Raw genomic sequence first — 18,080 nt, 5'->3', positions numbered from 1 at the left:
ATAAAGCAACATGCAGCAAATCATCAATGTTTGTAGATCTTCTCCTGGACTGAAGCACAGGCTCTACTCTTCTGCACAATGGTGACCCAAAAAACTAAATTTTACAGTAAACTACTGGCAACAGTGTTGCCAGTATATACCTGTTTTATAACTCACAGTTTATTACTGTTAAAATACATTTCGTGGGTGTGTCTTTTTATCTTACACTGTTAACCCTTTCAACCCCACAGGAAAATCCACACTACAAAGAGTAAAAAGTAACATTGACGCAGTGTTGCAGTGAGATAATTAAGTGAATATGTTGAATAATAAGTGAATAAGTGAAATAAGTTATTGTTGAGCATTAGTGATGAACATCTGCTGTTAACAAGCAGAATCACTGAAGGAAAGAGGAAAAAACACAAACAGAAAATAGAGAAACACAAGAACTACAACTGACTTCCAGCCATTACACATTTTTACACTTATTATTAACAGTATGACTTTATTTCTGTCATACATCTACTGAAGTTGTTATTGAGATGTTTAATTGAAAATGTTTGGTTTGAAGTTACCATGATGGAGATCAGTGTTTGCTTTAGTTGGGATGCTGACCCTTGACTATTTAACATTAGTGTTTCACTGGCTGAATGAACTGTGTCTTTGCACTTATGCACACACAGTTTGTGAATGATTGCAGTTATACTGATTATGATGAAAATTCATTGTATAACCTGTTCGTACACTAAATCTCTTTCAGTTTTAAAGTCTGTATCAAAAGTGTTATATTACCTCCACTTTGAAACCATAGTAATAAATTACAATGATATATATATTTTTTATCACATAATGCACAGCCTAAAAAAGAAACAGAGCTACAATGTCTTATAGAAACACAGAAATATAAAAAATCTGCATATGTCTCTCATCAATGGTGGCAATCATTTAATTGTATTTATTTATTCATGCAGGAGTGCATGCTGGGAGTTTTATACAATCCTGGAACCCAGCATGCATTGCGACATGAACGTTTTTATTGTCACCATTGTTGAGATCCATGTGCTGATTGTTGATGTCTGTTTGTGTCTGAGTTAAGCAGGAGTTCAGAAAGTTTTAAAACACTATATTATTTCAATATTCTTCAGAATTACTAATTACAGAAACATTACTGTATTTCACATTATAGATTAAAAGATATGATTAATACAAAAAAACCATTAATCCAAAGCTTTTACACTGGGTAAGATCTGAGAATCAGACATGTCCAGGGTGATCATGTAATCATCACATCAGTCATAAACACCTGATCATCTTTCTCTTGACTTTTTCTTGCCATAACACATGTGTTTTATAAACTCATAGTTAAAGCAGTCAGAGAAAAACTGATAAAATAAAGTCAATGGTTCAAGATCCCAACTAAACCAAATACTGATCTCCATCATGGTGATAATAACTTTATTATTTTCAATAAAACATCAACAATTAAATACCTGTTAATTCTCAACAATAACTTTTGTACAAAAGAAATAATGTTAAACTGGTTTGTAAACTGGTTTCACACTCAGTGTTGCTGGAAGTCAGTTGTAGTTCTTGTGTTTCTCTTTTTTTCTGTTCTTGTTTGTCTCTCTCCTTCAGTGATTCTGCTTATCAGGTGTTCATCAGTTTCTCAATTCACTCACTTCTTTTCATTCACTCTGTCAAGTGGACTTTATTAGTGAACTCATGTAGGGAATAGTGAATGAGGGTATAGGGTGTGATTGGGAAAACAGCCTCTGAGTGTCGATTTTGAGCACTGTTGATTTACAGTATATTCCTGTAGGCTATTTTTGTTTTCTACGGTATATTACTGTTTTAATGGAAAATGGTATGATATTGTCAGAATTAGGCCTTTTTTTACAGCAAGGGTTAACAGTGCAGTATGTATTTTTGTGTGAAAAATCAAAACTCAAAAAGTGTCTCAACTGTACACAGTCTACCCTAATGAATGGGATGTGGTGGGAGAACAATTTGCTTTTAGTCATGGAACAAACAACAGTGCCCGTTTTATTTTATTTGTTGAAGAAATATAAAAAGGTCTTTATTGCTAACAGAGTTTGGGGTAAACATGTAGGTCCTATTTGAAACTATACACACACACACACACACACAAATTGTGTATAGAAGAAGACTGGAGCTAAAAAAGAAAGGATCCTCATGGTCAATGTTGTGAGGTCTATATAGTTAAGTTTATTTAGTGAATGTGAAGAAGATGATGAGTGTAGAAGTGGTTTAGAGTTGCCTATTAAATAAGAAGAAAGTAGTGCTACATAGATTCTATTTAAGTGAGATGTGGAATAATAGGCTAATGAACGCTTAAATGTTTTATTACTGACTGATATAGACAGGGGACCTGATCTGCACGCCTGTCTCGAACACCCGCTTTCACTACACAGCGCACACCGCCCTCTACTGGCGAACACAGGTATGAATAATCTGCTGTGGCTCCTACAAATGCATTAATCCGTGTAATAAATATGTTTGTTTTGAGTTTATCAGCACACAAAACTGACTGGAGTTATTAACTGTAAACCTTACTGGTGATTAAACTCAAGTCATTTGCCAATAAGGGCAACCATTATACACTAACTTACTAACTAAGAGTGAAACTTCTCGCCATATTAGACATTCTCTGCTATAATGTTGGTTAGTAAGTTAGTATATGTTATATGTTAGGTCAGCATATCTTCAGAAGGCCACCTTCAAAGTTCTACCACTGGACCATTAAGATACGTTAGTGAAGTAGGCGGATCTATGTATGTATTCGGACAAATTCTAGAGCTGACTTTATGTACAGGATTCGTTGCACAGTTGATTTTTTCCGTCTGAAATAAATAGCAAAAAGTCATAGCTGAGACTATGTGCATGATTATGCTGTATTATTCTACTTGATAAAAACGTATTGCAGCGAGATTATGCGTGCAATAGAACTAGAACAGCTACGTCCGTGTGACTGTTATTCATGCGCAATTGAGCATCCACATCAAAGAGCAGGGCCTCGCATTTCAAGTTCACACAGGGCCTCGCACCCCACCTGCGACGGCGCTGATTTCAAATACATAAATATTGACAATTTGTAGGCTGGCCTTTATGTATTTACTTATTAGGGTGGGGGTGCTGCTTTTGTATAAGAAACAAAATCAAGTCTATGAAACTCGTCAAAACTCTGCGAATCACAACAAGCGAATCGGTGAGTTTTGACATTGTTGATGCTTTCAATCGAGTTGCGTGTCCTCCTGGATGAACTTTCACCGATGATCCTTCAGTGACAAGCACTAAAACACTGTAACGAGATGAATAATTGTGATTTCATGACCAAATGTTTTGATGGAAATCACTTGACTTGGCAATCACAATCATGATCTGGATCAATGTGATCATTTGCATTTAATCATTTAACACATGCTTTTATCCAAAGCAACTTACAAGTGATGAACATCACAATGTTATCATAAAGTGACAACTGATTTTGATTTCTGAAGCTTGAATATGTTTATGGGCCAGAATCTAAACCAGAGCCCTGTGTGGAAAAACTCAAAATTGAGAGATATAAACTCGCAATTCTGACTTTTTTTCTCGCAATTGCGAGTTTAGGCTAGCCTATATCTCGCTTCTCGCAATTCTGAAATCTTTTCTCAGACGTGATACACTGTAAAATCTAATTAGTTGGACTTACTTAAAAAAAAGCATGCAAACCTATTGCCTTAAAAAAAAAAAAAAGTAAAGTGAAATAGGAATAGTATGTGGTACTGACAAATGCTTAGTTAGTATAGTTCACTTACACAAGAGTTCTAGTAATTAAACAAGAACTGTAGAGAGTGCTTGATAATTTACTTTAAATAAAATATAATTGTTACCATTGTTGTGTTTTGCATGCTGAATGTTGAAGTCTGTGTGACTCAAGTATGATCAATTGCAAGATTGTCACAAATATAGAGGAATTATATCAACACAATTAAAAGTTTCACAAGATGTGTAGGACATAAGTGTTAGCAACAAAATTACAAAAGATCATTAATTGACATGAAATATGTTATACATCATTCATTCATACATATACATACATACATAACTTCTCTTCATTTGAAACCAAATAAATGAAAGCTTTAGCATAAGTTCTGCCGGGAAGACTCAATTGTTTGCGCCACTTATTACATTCTCATTTATCCAATCACGTTCTAATAATAGAAGTATAAAGGACCCGTACTTACACTTGTCTGAGTTCGCAGATGCTGAACGCTTCACTCAGTTGCTCGCGTTCAGTTGCCGACCGAATATGTCCCAGGACTCGCACAATATTTGTGAGTATTCTGATTCTGACGATGAAATCGTCCAGCCATCTCCTATTACCGCTCGCCGAAGTTCGCGCATACAGTGTCGGACTTCTCCATGGGCGCAGTGGTCTTCTGAAAGTATGGTTAAAGTTCTCGAAGACGCCGGCATTCCAATTAGCCAAGGTCTCTCAAGAGAAGATCTACTTTCTCTTGCCCATAACACGCTGGGTAATCCTCCTGCTTCTATGACTCCAAATGTATCGACATCGACAATTCAGACAAAACAAACCGGAAGGAAAAGAACGGCTAAATCTTCTTCACCCATTTCTGCAAAAAGAACATCACAGCCTGCCAGAGCACCATCTTCACCCCAAATCAACGAATCCACTGACATGAATTTTCAGCTCATCTCTGCTGTTCAAAGTCTCTCTAAAACAGTCAAAGGCCTACAATCCAAAATGACTAACCTCGAACTTTCTTTTGCCAGTTCCCACTCCAGCGCAGATCCGGCCATACACCCTTCAGTTATTCCACAGTCTCGTCCTCCTCCTTTTGGATTTTGCAACGACCAGAGCATGCCTTCGACTTCAGCTACCTTGCCTGCTTCTCTGGTTACTATCCAGACGCCATTTCAAAATGTCTCCGCTCCACCGGCTTCTTCAAATTTCAACCTCTCCACAGCAGCTCCAGCACAAGTGTTCGGTAGGCGTTTTGTTCCACCAGCCGCTGCAACAGTGTCTAACCATCTAAGAGCCAATATCATCCAAGGTAAGGACATTAACCTTGCTACTTTACTGCTGCCTTCGCCTGCTGCCGACAGGAAAATGGTAGACTGTGGTGACGTGGCAGTACTTCTAAAAACTTCCGACCCCCGTTTACAACGTAATCTTTCGTTTGGCGAATTTGTCATTGCCTTCAGTATTTACAGAGACATTCTGTGTCAAGTTTACCCTGAGAGAAGGGAAGAGCTAGATCTTTATCTAGCTATGATGGCGGACTTCAGTCAAAGATACGGGGGTACTCTATTTTATGAATACCACAAGTCCTTTTCAGCCAAATCTGCCTCCTTTATCTCACTTTTTAATTCAAGGCTAGACTGGTCAGTTACTGACACCGAACTGCTCATCCGCCATTTCGGAGGTCAAAAAAGCTTAGCTTGTGCCATTTGCAGCGCTCACGGTCACAAGGCTTCATTTTGCCCTAAAGCTTTCGCCAGCAATAATCCCGCCGCTGTCCACGGTCCTGAAAATGTAAGACTTTCTTTCGACTCCAGAGGTCGCTCTACTGTGGCTGAATTCAATGGCATACCTCTTTGCATTCAATTTAATGAGGCTGTTTGTTCTTTTCCTAATTGCAAATTTGCTCATATTTGTAGTGTATGCAAGGATCCACACCCGAAATCTGTTTGTCCACGCCGGTACAAACCTGCACCCCGAGGGAAAGCCCCAATTCGGAAAAAATTCTGAATAAACACCCATCTACTCCTATCAATATTCCTAATCTTTCAAGCTACCTCTCTTCTCACCCCGATCCGTTATTCGTTGATTATTTAATCACCGGTTTGTCCCAAGGGTTTCGGGTGGGTATCCTTTCTCATCTTTCTGCCTCTTTTGTTGCCAAAAATTTGCAATCTGCCAGAAACGAACCTGATGTGGTTTCAGCTCTTCTAGACAAAGAGGTTAATAAAGGATATGTTATTGGCCCTTTCACTTCTCCTCCTTTTTCTCCTTTTCGGATTAATTCCATCGGCGTCGCAACTCGCAAATATTCTGGTAAAAAACGTCTAATCTTCGACATGTCTTCTCCACATTCCTCCAACATAGCTAGCGTTAACGAATGCATTCCCTTAACACCCTTTTCTCTGCATTACGCTACGGTGGACAACGCTATCCAGTTAATCAAATTAGCTGGTCAAGGCGCCTGGTTGGCTAAAGCTGACATTACCGACGCTTTTAAAACTATGCCAATTCACCCCTCTGACTGGCCGTATTTCGGAGTTAAATGGAATTCTAAATTCTACTTCGCTGTGAGGCTCACTTTCGGTTGTAGAAGTAGCCCGCACATCTTCAACAGTCTCTCCGAAGCTCTGTGTTGGATTCTGCTGAACGTCTGTAAGCTTCCTTTCGTTTTGCATTTACTAGATGATTTTTTGTTAGTCGACTTTCCATCCTCACAATCTCCCATCCTCAGCATTCTTAAACAAATTTTTAGCGACGTCGGCGTTCCCCTCTCTGCCGAAAAAACATTGGGCCCTTCTACCTCGTTAGAATTCTTAGGCATTTCTCTTGACACAGTCAAAATGCAAGCTTCCCTTCCACAAGAGAAACTTATAAGGATCAGGTCGTTTCTGGAATCTTTTTCCTCTCTACGCAGTGTCTCGAAACGAGATATGCTCTCTCTGCTCGGTCACCTCAATTTTGCTATGAGCATTATACCACAAGGCAGAGCCTTTATTTCTCGGCTGTTAACTATGGCTCATTCTGTCCCAAAATTAAGTGATCCGATCCAGATAGATGATGGATGTTTGTCCGATATCAAATTTTGGACTCAGTTGCTTAATGATTGGAACGGTATTTCTTTCTTTTACAATGATTCTTTTGAATCCTCCGCAGACTTACATCTATTTACCGATGCCGCCCCATCTATTGGCTTCGGTGGTTATTTTCAAGGGCAATGGTTCGCAGAGAAATGGCCAAACGAATTTCCTAAGACTAAATCAGGCTCCGTGTCTTCTGCGCTCTACGAGATTTATCCTTTAGTCTTAGCTAGCGTAATCTGGGGTTCAGCGTGGTCAAGGAAACGCATTTTGTTGTTTTGCGATAACGAAGCCACTGTTGCCATAATCAATAAAGGCAGGTCATCGTGCCAAACGATCATGCCTTTTTTGAGACGCTTAATCTGGCAATCAGTCACTTTCAATTTCATTATTAAAGCTGCTCATATACCCGGGCACTGCAACGTTATTGCTGATGCGCTTTCCCGCTTTCGTTTTCAGACGTTCAGACGGCTTTGCCCTTCAGCCAATACGGAACCAACACCCTGCCCTCCCCTATCAGCAACTATGTTAAATTAGACGATTTGCAAAGATCAGCTAGACATTACATGTCTAAAGGAGTTGCTCCTTCAACTTTCAAAGCTTACACTTCCGCTTGGTCTTCTTTTCTAATGTTTTGCTTTTCCTTTCAGATTCCTTTATTTCCCATCCTGGTTACGACTGTTTGCTCTTTTCTTGTTTTTAATTTCGAAAATCGCAATTTAAAAATGTCCTCAATTCGCAGATTGCTCGCCGGCATTCAATTTTATGCAAAATATTTTAATCCCGATTTTCCAAGTCTCTTCACTGCTTCTTCTGTTCGATTACTGCTCAAAGGCATAGCTAAATCCTCTACGGTTTCCCCCGATAAAAGGTTGCCTTTTTCTCTACCTTTATTGCAAAGATTAATCCTTTCCCTACGCAATGGCCTTTTTTCCACGTACTCTAATATTTTGCTAGAAGCGGTGTTTTTAACTGCTTTCTATGGATTTATGCGCCCAGGTGAATTCACTTCAGCATCTAAACAATTTGATCCCGTCCGCGGTCTTTCTATCTCCGACTTACACTTCTCACCTAACTTCTTTACACTTTTTCTCAAGCACTCTAAAAATGACTCTCTAGGTTCTGGCGTTTCAATAACAATTTCAAAAATTAGCAATAATTTTTGCCCCTTCTCATCTATGGTTAGATTCCTTAAAATCCGCCCCAGATCCTCAGATCACTCACCACTATTCTCACTTTCTAACGGAGCACCTCTTTCCAAAACCTGGTTCAGATCTCATCTAGTTTCTGTTTTAAAAAGCTGTAGTCTATCCCCTTCCCTGTATACCGGACACTCATTCAGGATTGGAGCAGCTACTACAGCAGCTGAACGTGGCGTTCCTACAGCAGCTATCAAGATCCTGGGAAGATGGTCTTCCTCTGCATTTGAGTCTTATATAAGACCTGATCTAAAGATCATCCTCGAAGCTCAGCAAGCTCTGCAGTAACAATTCAGGTAAATACCTATGCAACTACTGGTGGTGGTGCCAAGCATATATTTGTCTATAGTTCAGTTTGCATAACTCGTGCTATGGATTAGTTGCCGTCGTCTGTGCACTCTTCCATGCTTGGCTCAGCGTGGCCTCGTTACGTGTGGCTCAGCGTGGCCTAGTCATGTGTGGCTCAGCGTGGCCTTGTCTATGTGTGGCTCAGCGTGGCCTAGTCATGTGTGGCTCAGCGTGGCCTAGTCATGTGTGGCTCAGCGTGGCCTAGTCATGTGTGGCTCAGCGTGGCCTTGTCTAGGTGTGGCTCAGCGTGGCCTCGTTACGTGTGGCTCAGCGTAGCCTCGTCTATGTGTGGCTCAGCGTGGCCTTGTCTATGTGTGGCTCAGCGTGGCCTCGTCTATGTGTGGCTCAGCGTGGCCTTGTCTATGTGCGGCTCAGCGTGGCCTCGTCTATGTGTGGCTCAGCGTGGCCTAGTCACGTGTGGCTCAGTGTGGCCTCGTCTATGTGTGGCTCAGCGTGGCCTCGTCTATGTGCGGCTCAGCGTGGCCTCATCTATGTGTGGCTCAGCGTGGCCTAGTCATGTGTGGCTCAGCGTGGCCTCGTCTATGCGTGGCTCAGCGTGGCCTAGTCATGTGCGGCTCAGCATGGCTTACTCCATGCGCGGCTCAGCGCGGCCTCATCTATGCATGTTCTAAATCAAATTAAAGCTGTTTAAGTGTTAGCAAACGCTTAAATGTTTTGCGTAATTACAGCAGCAGGAATGTATCTCGCATTAATGTATACCTTAACATTATTTCTAGAATTACCGTTCCCTCGACGATATAAATGGAACTCTATTATAAGCTATCAGCCTACGAGAATTGATGCGTTCCAAGTCTATTATGCTGCTTGCTAACTCTTTTTCTTTTTTCTTTTATATTTTAGGTACGACACGATAGACGGCCGGCAGGTATATTTTCTTTTCCGTTTTGGGGGTGGGCTCCGTTCCAGTGGAATTATTCTTCCACCAATTTTTGGGGGTCGGCTGCGCCCCTGCCTTCATCTTCAGGCAGGAAATGCTGAATCCGTACCCTCGGATTGCGAGTTACGGACGGGGCCTACGCCAAATAGATTATTGCATATATTGCTTGCTGGGTCATTAATAAATGGATGATTGTTGCAATATCTTCTCCCGAGTCTTTCTGGTAGAAATGAAAGCTTTAGCATAAGTTCTGCCAGGAAGACTCAATTGTTTGCGCCACTTATTACATTCTCATTTATCCAATCACGTTCTAATAATAGAAGTATAAAGGACCCGTACTTACACTTGTCTGAGTTTGCAGATGCTGAACGCTTCACTCACCACCATCCACCCCACCACCACCAAGATGGTTTCCTCCACTAATAAGAAGGCTTCTTCTCTCCATCTTTATCACCGCAGGATGTTCCTTCCCCTCCAACCACCCCACCACCACCAGGACGGTCCCTTCCAATACATCACAGGGGGTCGGCTGCGCCCCTGCCTTCATCTTCAGGCAGGAAATGCTGAATCCGTACCCTCGGATTGCGAGTTACGGACGGGGCCTACGCCAAATAGATTATTGCATATATTGCTTGCTGGGTCATTAATAAATGGATGATTGTTGCAATATCTTCTCCCGAGTCTTTCTGGTAGAACTGATTTCTTGTTGCAATCACTGCATCAATGGGAAGATAATTAAAGTTCCAAGTGTCCAACCAAAGGGATCACTAATTGCCATAAAGGTGACTAAAAACATTTTAGGAAAATCAACATCAATTTATGAAGTCAGCTTATGTGATGTTCTCTCAAATAGTCACCCTCCTAAAATAATTGCCTAAGTCATTTTTTGACAAAAATGAAATTTTTTTTTTTTTTTTTTCATAAGTCATCTTCTCATGATGCTGGCCACCTCTGGTAAAATCACCCACATCCTCAGTTGAACAGATCATGCAATTCTACCCCTGTAGTATAATGGCCTATGTCAAGAGTTTGACTTAGGCTGTTTTATTTTGCCTAAGTCAAAAGACAATGAGACTTAGGCAATTTTACAAGCTTTTCAAGATGGCAGTTGCATCAAGAAGAACGAAAATCTACTCGGCCTCAACACAGGTATTTTTGTGTTTTCTGAGAAACCTGCAAAAATGACTTGGGCAATTATTTTAGGAAGGTGATGAAATGTATCAGTTGTATTCAAATTTCATCATTCAAGATGACTTTGGGAAATGAGTGAATGCAAACAGAGTCCATTAAGTGAAAAGTCCATTAAGATTTTCCCTGCCTCAAAAACCACACTCAAACTAATCAATTAATCTGAACTTGGGTTTTCTTAGTAAACAAAGCTTAGTATGTGAATAGTACAGATTACTAGATTTTTACAATTAAGTTAAGACATTAAGGAAAGTTAACTAAAAAGTGTTAGTTAGAATCAATGGTGGATTTTACAGTGTATAAAGTCACAATTGTGAGTTATAAAGTCCAATTGCAAGTTATATCTCACAATTCTGACTTTATAACATGCAATTACGACTTTATGTCAGTGTCACGCAATTCTGACTTTATAACACACAATTGCGACTATATCACAAAATTCTGACTTTAAAACTTGCAATTGCGACTTAATATCTCGCAATTCTATAAAAATAAAAAATAGAGATGAAAAAACAGAATTGCGAGATAAAAAGTCACAATTACCTTTTTTATTTTTTATTCTGTGGAGGAAACAAGCTTCCATAGGCTCCGTAGAATAGTTATTCTGGTGAAAAGAAAAGAAAACAATACATTTAAAACAGTGCCATCTAGTGGCCATTAGTTCAAACAGGTAAGGTAGGCTACTGTAGGTGAAGGTATAGGATTCCAATCTGTTTATTAAACTGGCCTGAACTGTCAATCTACAAGTTCTAAATGTAAACTGACATCCTGAGGTGACATTCAATTGTAACTGACATCATCCTCTACTGCAGTTTCCTGTGTTAACACCGTGACTGTGATGTTATGTTTATTGTACGGCTACAAACCACAAAGAGAGAGAGAGAGAGAGAGAGACAGAGAAAATGATCCTATAAGACAGTTTTTAAGCGAGTATGTGAAATTATATTTGATAAGCAAACATAGAACTGCAAATACTCTAATTTGACATATTTTTGACTATGGAATGGTAAAATACTTGTCATAAATATGTATGTAAGAGCTCCTGAAAAAAATAAAACAAATTCCTTGTGTGTTTGCGCACACTTGGCGAATAAAGCTCATTCTGACTCTGATTTTGATTCAGTTATCTTTAAGCTGATCACATTCTCATTCTTTTTGCTTTCCAGGGTGAAATAAAGTTAGGTCATTTTATGATGAGACGTGAGGAATGGACACTGACGGAAGTTATTTATACACCACTGAATAATATTTGTTAAATCATAATTTCAAAATTCTTTATACACTTACAGTAACATGTTTTGCACTCACACACATTAACAAGTTATTGAATTTGCATTGAATATGTTCAAACAAATGATCTTGTTGTGATTATGTGGCATCCTAAAGCACCAATTTCTGACTAAACTTTAAACAACATTGGCTTGATGGATACATTTATTATCAATGTGTTTTCTATTTGTAATTTTTGATGAGATTACAAACAGTTAAAAAAAAGCAAATAGCAACATTTCTAAAGAAGTGCATATACAAACAAAGAAGTAAAACTATTTTCATAAGTTCACACTTACATTTGAGGGGGTAAAGTTGAATGCGTATTTGGCGTGCTCTCCGGAGGGAGGGCTCCGAGCTCGGAGTTCGGCCCGAATCCAGAGTACTCCCCCCGTATGTAAGTGTTTAGGACTAGAAGTGTGGAGAAGGGGTGGTGGGGGGATGCTGCAAAAACTGTCAATGGATTGAGGTGAGACTGCTGAGTGTATATATACCTCTTACCATTGATTGCTGAGTGCTCTCCACTTGTGTTAATTATCTGAACGTGCTCCTCCCGAACTTTGTTAATAAAACCTCTTTTGGATGCATTTGCTTGTGGGTGATGTCTAGGTAATGACTTTTGAACATCCTAAATGTTTTTAATGCCATATAGTTTAGTGACCATTAACCACATCTTGTTTTTCATAGTTGTCAGTCACACTGGACATTTATAACCACACATAGCGCTTTACCACAGTGAACCACTAATGTGAAATGTGCTGTTGTATCTGAGCTACAGACCACAGCCGGTCCAGAAAGTGTGTGATCATTTCAGAGAACAACAGATGGAAATTCTCACCACAAGACTGCAAATGAGTTTATATCTTCTTATTTTAATGCATGATGGTTGTTTGAAAGGGCATTAGAGTGGATTGGTTCAGTTAATCCAAATTTAATTGGTAAAAAAAAAAAAACAGTGTTGAAGGGGTCATGAACTGGATTATGTTATTATTTTATAATGTTTCCTGGGGTGACCCTATAATGTTAATTATGATTTTTACATAAAAAATTGTCATAATTTCGAAATAAAAGCCATTTTTTCTAGCCTGGGCGGTTTTCAGTTTGGCCGATTGGAAATGGAGCGTTCTTTGATCGCATTCTGTATATAATTTAAACAGTTTAAAAAATATTATTTTCATCCTACTTAGAGAAACGATGTGAAGTTGATCTTTTAGTCACTGGCTTGATTTACTGATGCATAAACAGTATTGAACGATTTTGATAGAAAGATAATCTGTCTGAACTTGAATAATTACACATCAAAAATCACTGATCACAGATCAGGCATTAGAATAAACATGGTTACTTACATGTGGCGTAACCCCCTCGAAAATTAGATGATTCATCTCAAGGGGTTAATCCTAATAAATTCATTTCTAATAATGTGTTCTCATTATGAGTTTGCTTTTAGATTTTTGTCCAGATCACAGATGAAAAAACCACAACAGCCAAACTCCTCATGAGGATCCTTTGTGTCTCCATTGTCACAGTCGATCTTCAACTTTCACTGCTTGTGTCTGAGAGATTATATTCAAGACTCTCACTAGCTCACCTTAAATAGTCAATAAAGCAGAGCTTAACCCTTGTGCTTTGTTGAAAACCCTGTAACACCTTTTGTGTACTCGGTCAAAAATGACCGGCCTTTTAAAAATTGCTTGTAAATCGTTTGTTATGCTATATTATCACCAAATATTGGATTCAATCTTTTTTATCAACTTGTCTGTCAATTGGCACAGGTTTTCTATTTCTTTTTGGAACTGATTGATCATAGGCCTATAGACCTCATCGATCTGAGCTCATGCACCTCAGCTTTTGAGTAATGAAAGCCTGATTTGTGGATAAATTTGTCAATATTCAACAAAATATGACAGAAGTGTGCTTTAATATTTAACTAGGAAGTTTATTTTGAAATGCTTTTATTTGTACAAAATGTAACAAAGTCACACTTGTGGAGTTCACGGTCAAAAATAAATTACAAAAAATTGCTTGTAAATCGCTCGTTATGCTATATCACCAAATATTGGATTCAATGTTTTTGACAACTTGTTTTATTTCAATTAGGACAGGTTTCATATTTGTTTTTGAAACTGATTGATTGTAGGCCTCATTGATCTTTTTTTAGATTAGATTAGATTCAACTTTATTGTCATTACACAAGTACGGGTACAAGGCAACGAAATGCAGTTTAGGTCTAACCAGAAGTGCAATAGCAGCAAGTGCAGGATATACAGTGGTTCCATAAGTGCAGAACATGGATATGTACTGAATAAATATAGAGTTGAATACTATTATAAACAAAAATTTACAGATAGATTTGTCCTATGAATATAATATACAGATAACTATTACTGTGAACAGAATTTACAGCTAGATATGTACTGAATATAATATACAGATGGCTATTACTATAAACAGAATTTTTACAGATAGATATGTACTGAATATAATATACAGATGACTGTTACTATAAACAGAATTTTACAGATAGATATGTACTATGAATATATATACAGATGGCTGTTACTATAAACAGAATGTGAGCATAATATACAGATGGCTATTACTATAAACAGAATTTTACAAATAGATATATGTATAAGTTAGGCTAAAATGAGCAGTATAACAATGGATTTAAAGTAGTGCAAATAAAGTTTGGACAGAAGCTATCCGAGTGAAAGTGCAGTGGAAAGTAATTGCATATTACAGTTAAAGTACGGTATTGCAAATGTATGTAAACAGTCGGTACTGTAAATAAACAGTCGGCAGTGCAAATTGAGCATATTCCAGTCAAGGTAGTAGTGCAAGATGCATATGTAAACAGTTGTTACTATAATAACAGTCAGCAGTGCAAATGAACATTATAGTATTGCAAATAACAAAATGGAGGCAGGAGTGAGGAGGGAGAGGAGAGTCAATCAGTATATGAGGGGAGTGGGATCTGATGATAAGATAAAGTGATCTGTGAGAAAGAAAGCCTGTAATACTCAAAATAGTTTGTTTGTGTACGTGTGTGTGTGTGTGTGTGTGTGTGTGTGTGTGTGTGTGTGTGTGTGTGTGTGTGTGTGTGTGTGTGTGTGTGTGTGTGTGTGTGTGTGTGTGCACGGTAGTGAGAGTGTGCATATCCATGCATGCACAGGTCCGAGGCCTCCGAGATCTTTGCAAGCACACATGCAATTATGTGAACATGAACATGATGCTCCTGAACACTAAATGTTTGAAAACATATATTGTCTGATGTATTTTCGATCTCACCATTCATTTTCGATGGATGTTCATTTTTGACCAATATAAGCTCAGATTAATGAGGCTTACAATCAGTCAGTTTAAAAAATAATCAAAACACCTTAAAAAAAAAAAAAACTAATTTAAAGAAGTTAAATTTGAAGAACAAGCTGACAAAAAGATTGAATCCAATTAATATTTGGTGATAATATAGCATAATGAGAGATTCAAAAGGTACTTTTTGTAGGCTGTTCAATTTTGACCGGGAGCACCACAAGTCTGACTTTTTGTTCCATTTGTACAAAATAAAAGCATTTCAAAACTAAATGCCTGGTAAAGCACACTAGTGTGATACAGTGTATACAGAAAAATTTTACATTTTATGCAATATTGCTAAAATTACACAAGAATAATGTTTTTTTTTGGTAAAAAAATTAGGTGCATAAGCTCAGATAAAGAGGTCTACAATCAATCAGATCTAAAAAAATAAAATTAAAATAAAAAAACCTGTCCTAATTGAAAATAAAACAAGTTGACAAAAAGATTGAATCCAATATTTGAATATACATTTCGAAGGGAGTGTAACGTTTTATTAACCTTTATATTAATCTTTATATTAATCTTTGCAAATCGCTTGCACGCTTCACGATGAATGCGGCTGTTTACACTCAGGGTACATTACGGCATGTTTTCTATGTACAACGTTCTCAATACAATTCATAATCCCACGTTTATAATGAACAACGCGTTATGGTTATTGTGTTATTGTGTTACAAACGGTGTGCGCACAGAGCAGAGGGGCGGGGTGAGCAAAGCTCATTATCATTTAAAGACACATGCACTTAAACGGCGTGCTGAAAACAGAGCTGTTTTTGACCAGGTAAAATTAGTGTTTTCTTACAATACTAATGAGAATTTTTTAAATAAAGTATATTACAAACTTTTAATTTAGACCCTAAATAATCATATTAGCTTGTACAAAAATGGCATTATATGACCCCTTTAAGGCAAAAGTTAGAATGAAGGATAAACTGAAATTCACAGCATTTAAACATAACTTCTGCTCACGTATTTGAAGGCTACTACTGGGCCATTGAGGGTAAATGTCATATTTCCGAGTCCTTTTTGAGGTTAAAAAAAAAAGAGCCAGTCCCCATTGACTGTAATTGAATGGGAAAAAAGATAACAGCATACTATTATTTTGCAGATTATAAGAGAATTTTCGTTTTTGGGTGAAACATTTGTATGTAGTATACTAATTAATTGTGTTACAGTAATAGAAAGTTCGCCCTCTAGTGGAGAACAGCACCTAATGCACAGAGTAGGTTATGCAATTTATCAGCCAAAAAACTCTCAACCAGTGTTTATTTGGCTTAGCAAATAAACAAATGAAACATGTTATGGGATAGATTCACAAGCAAAGGCATAAACAGAAATAAACTTTTTTTTTTTTTACTTTGCATAGGCTACTGTACGCACACATCCCCAAACAAGACGTTAAAAAACAAAAAGGGTAATATTGGGAAGTTATATAGAATCCGTGTATCATTCGTTCAGTCGTTTTTTGAATTAATATTGAATATAGAAAAATGAGACAACGACAGTAGTTTTAAATCCCCTGTTGAGCAACACATCCAAGTGATGTCGGGTGTCGCAGCCTGTTCGTTATTAAAATAAATCACAGTCAACCAAACATATAAAACGTTATTCTGCTTAATCGGTCTGTTGACATTCCAAACTAATTTCCCTTGCTGTGGAGATGCTGATTTACGTGTAGGCCTATTGGGACTCGAATGAAGTACGAAGACTTTTTTACATTATTAATTAGCATCCAAATGTTACATTGCAAATATGGATAGGCTAGGCCTACTGGACGAATAAGAGATGCCCGAAACCAACGTCTGCTCTGTACAGTTTCAGTTTCTCGTTAAAATACGCATATTATGTTATTAATAGTGTTTATAATGTTAATGTTGTATTTTATTTACCGGCCTTTTACACTATTTATGAATATGCTTTTTTTACAACGATGTGACGCGCACGTTTCCCTCTTAACATGACCCGGCGCGCCACGCACAAGCGCGCATCCTAGAGATATAAATTATAAAACATTTTAATAAAACACAAGGCCTACATCATAAAACTTATCCAGTTGTTAGATAGGCTAGTCAGTCTGAATGACAGTTTATACGTTAACGTTAATATAGGCCAATTATATAGTCAATGCATTATTTTTTTCTTTTTGCATTAGTGTTAAAAATATTTAATTTACAACTAATTATATTGATTTAGGCCTATATCTTAATTTATAATATATATTTTTTTAATTACTGGGCGAGTGCGACAATGATAGGCTTAACAGCCGTCATTTATCCTGCCCATATAGCCAGCTGATGCAAATCGTAGGTGAATTTATATATACACAGAAGAAAGCCCTATCTAGGCTATTCCCCGGTACGGGTTGTGTCGAGACATTCGTTAGTCTGGTGGTTTGATGAGAAAAAAATTAAATGTAGTTGCAATAAATACGTTAAAGGGACATTGTGTAGGAATTTCTCCCATCTAGTGATGAAATTGTTTTTTGCATTCAAACAAATAATGCTCTCCAGCGCCTCACTTTTTCCAAATGCGCGTTACATCTACGGTAACCGTTATGTACCTAAAAGCTATGACAGGATGTCTTATAATAGCACTTCGAGTTTTTCTTCGGGTGAACATGTTTGTTATTTATAACAAACTGAAACTTGAAACAATGAAAAAAAGAATGTTACAGTATGAACTACTGACTGTCAAAAACATTAACTATGGTAATTAGTAGTAATGCCTTCTTTACTCGTTATATTTTTTGAAGTACGTGCATGTTAGATATCATCATCATCAGAGCCTTCTCTAACATTACTTTACTCAATAGCTGCTATTCATCAAAGAGCCTGTTTAACTTTTAACTATAAATGTTCGACTGTCTATATAATAAAGTACACAACCAAGCAATGAAAAAAAAGCTTGTAATTAAGACTGTAACATTGACTTACCTGTCGAGAAGAAAGCAGGAAACTTCAGGGTCTCTTTTGAAAGCTTTCTCCTGCATTAGC

General features: G+C 37.8%; 1 long non-coding RNA gene across 1 annotated transcript; it reads right to left on the bottom strand.

Moving 5' to 3' along the window:
* Window positions 1–11,874: 11,874 nt before the first annotated feature.
* On the bottom strand, window positions 11,875–12,747 carry LOC309510212. The gene is made up of 2 exons (XR_014210263.1): window positions 12,301–12,747; window positions 11,875–12,002 (listed from the first exon to the last, which is right to left on the bottom strand). It is a non-coding gene; the product is annotated as an uncharacterized lncRNA (long non-coding RNA).
* Between the last annotated feature and the right edge of the window lie 5,333 nt (window positions 12,748–18,080).

This window comes from Leuciscus leuciscus (genome assembly GCF_965113295.1).
Source record: "Leuciscus leuciscus genome assembly, contig: SUPER_11_unloc_5, whole genome shotgun sequence".
Classification (NCBI taxonomy): Eukaryota; Metazoa; Chordata; class Actinopteri; order Cypriniformes; family Leuciscidae; genus Leuciscus; species Leuciscus leuciscus.
The sequence above is the reverse complement of the archived record's forward strand: the minus strand, read 5'-3'. Positions and strand labels throughout refer to the sequence as shown.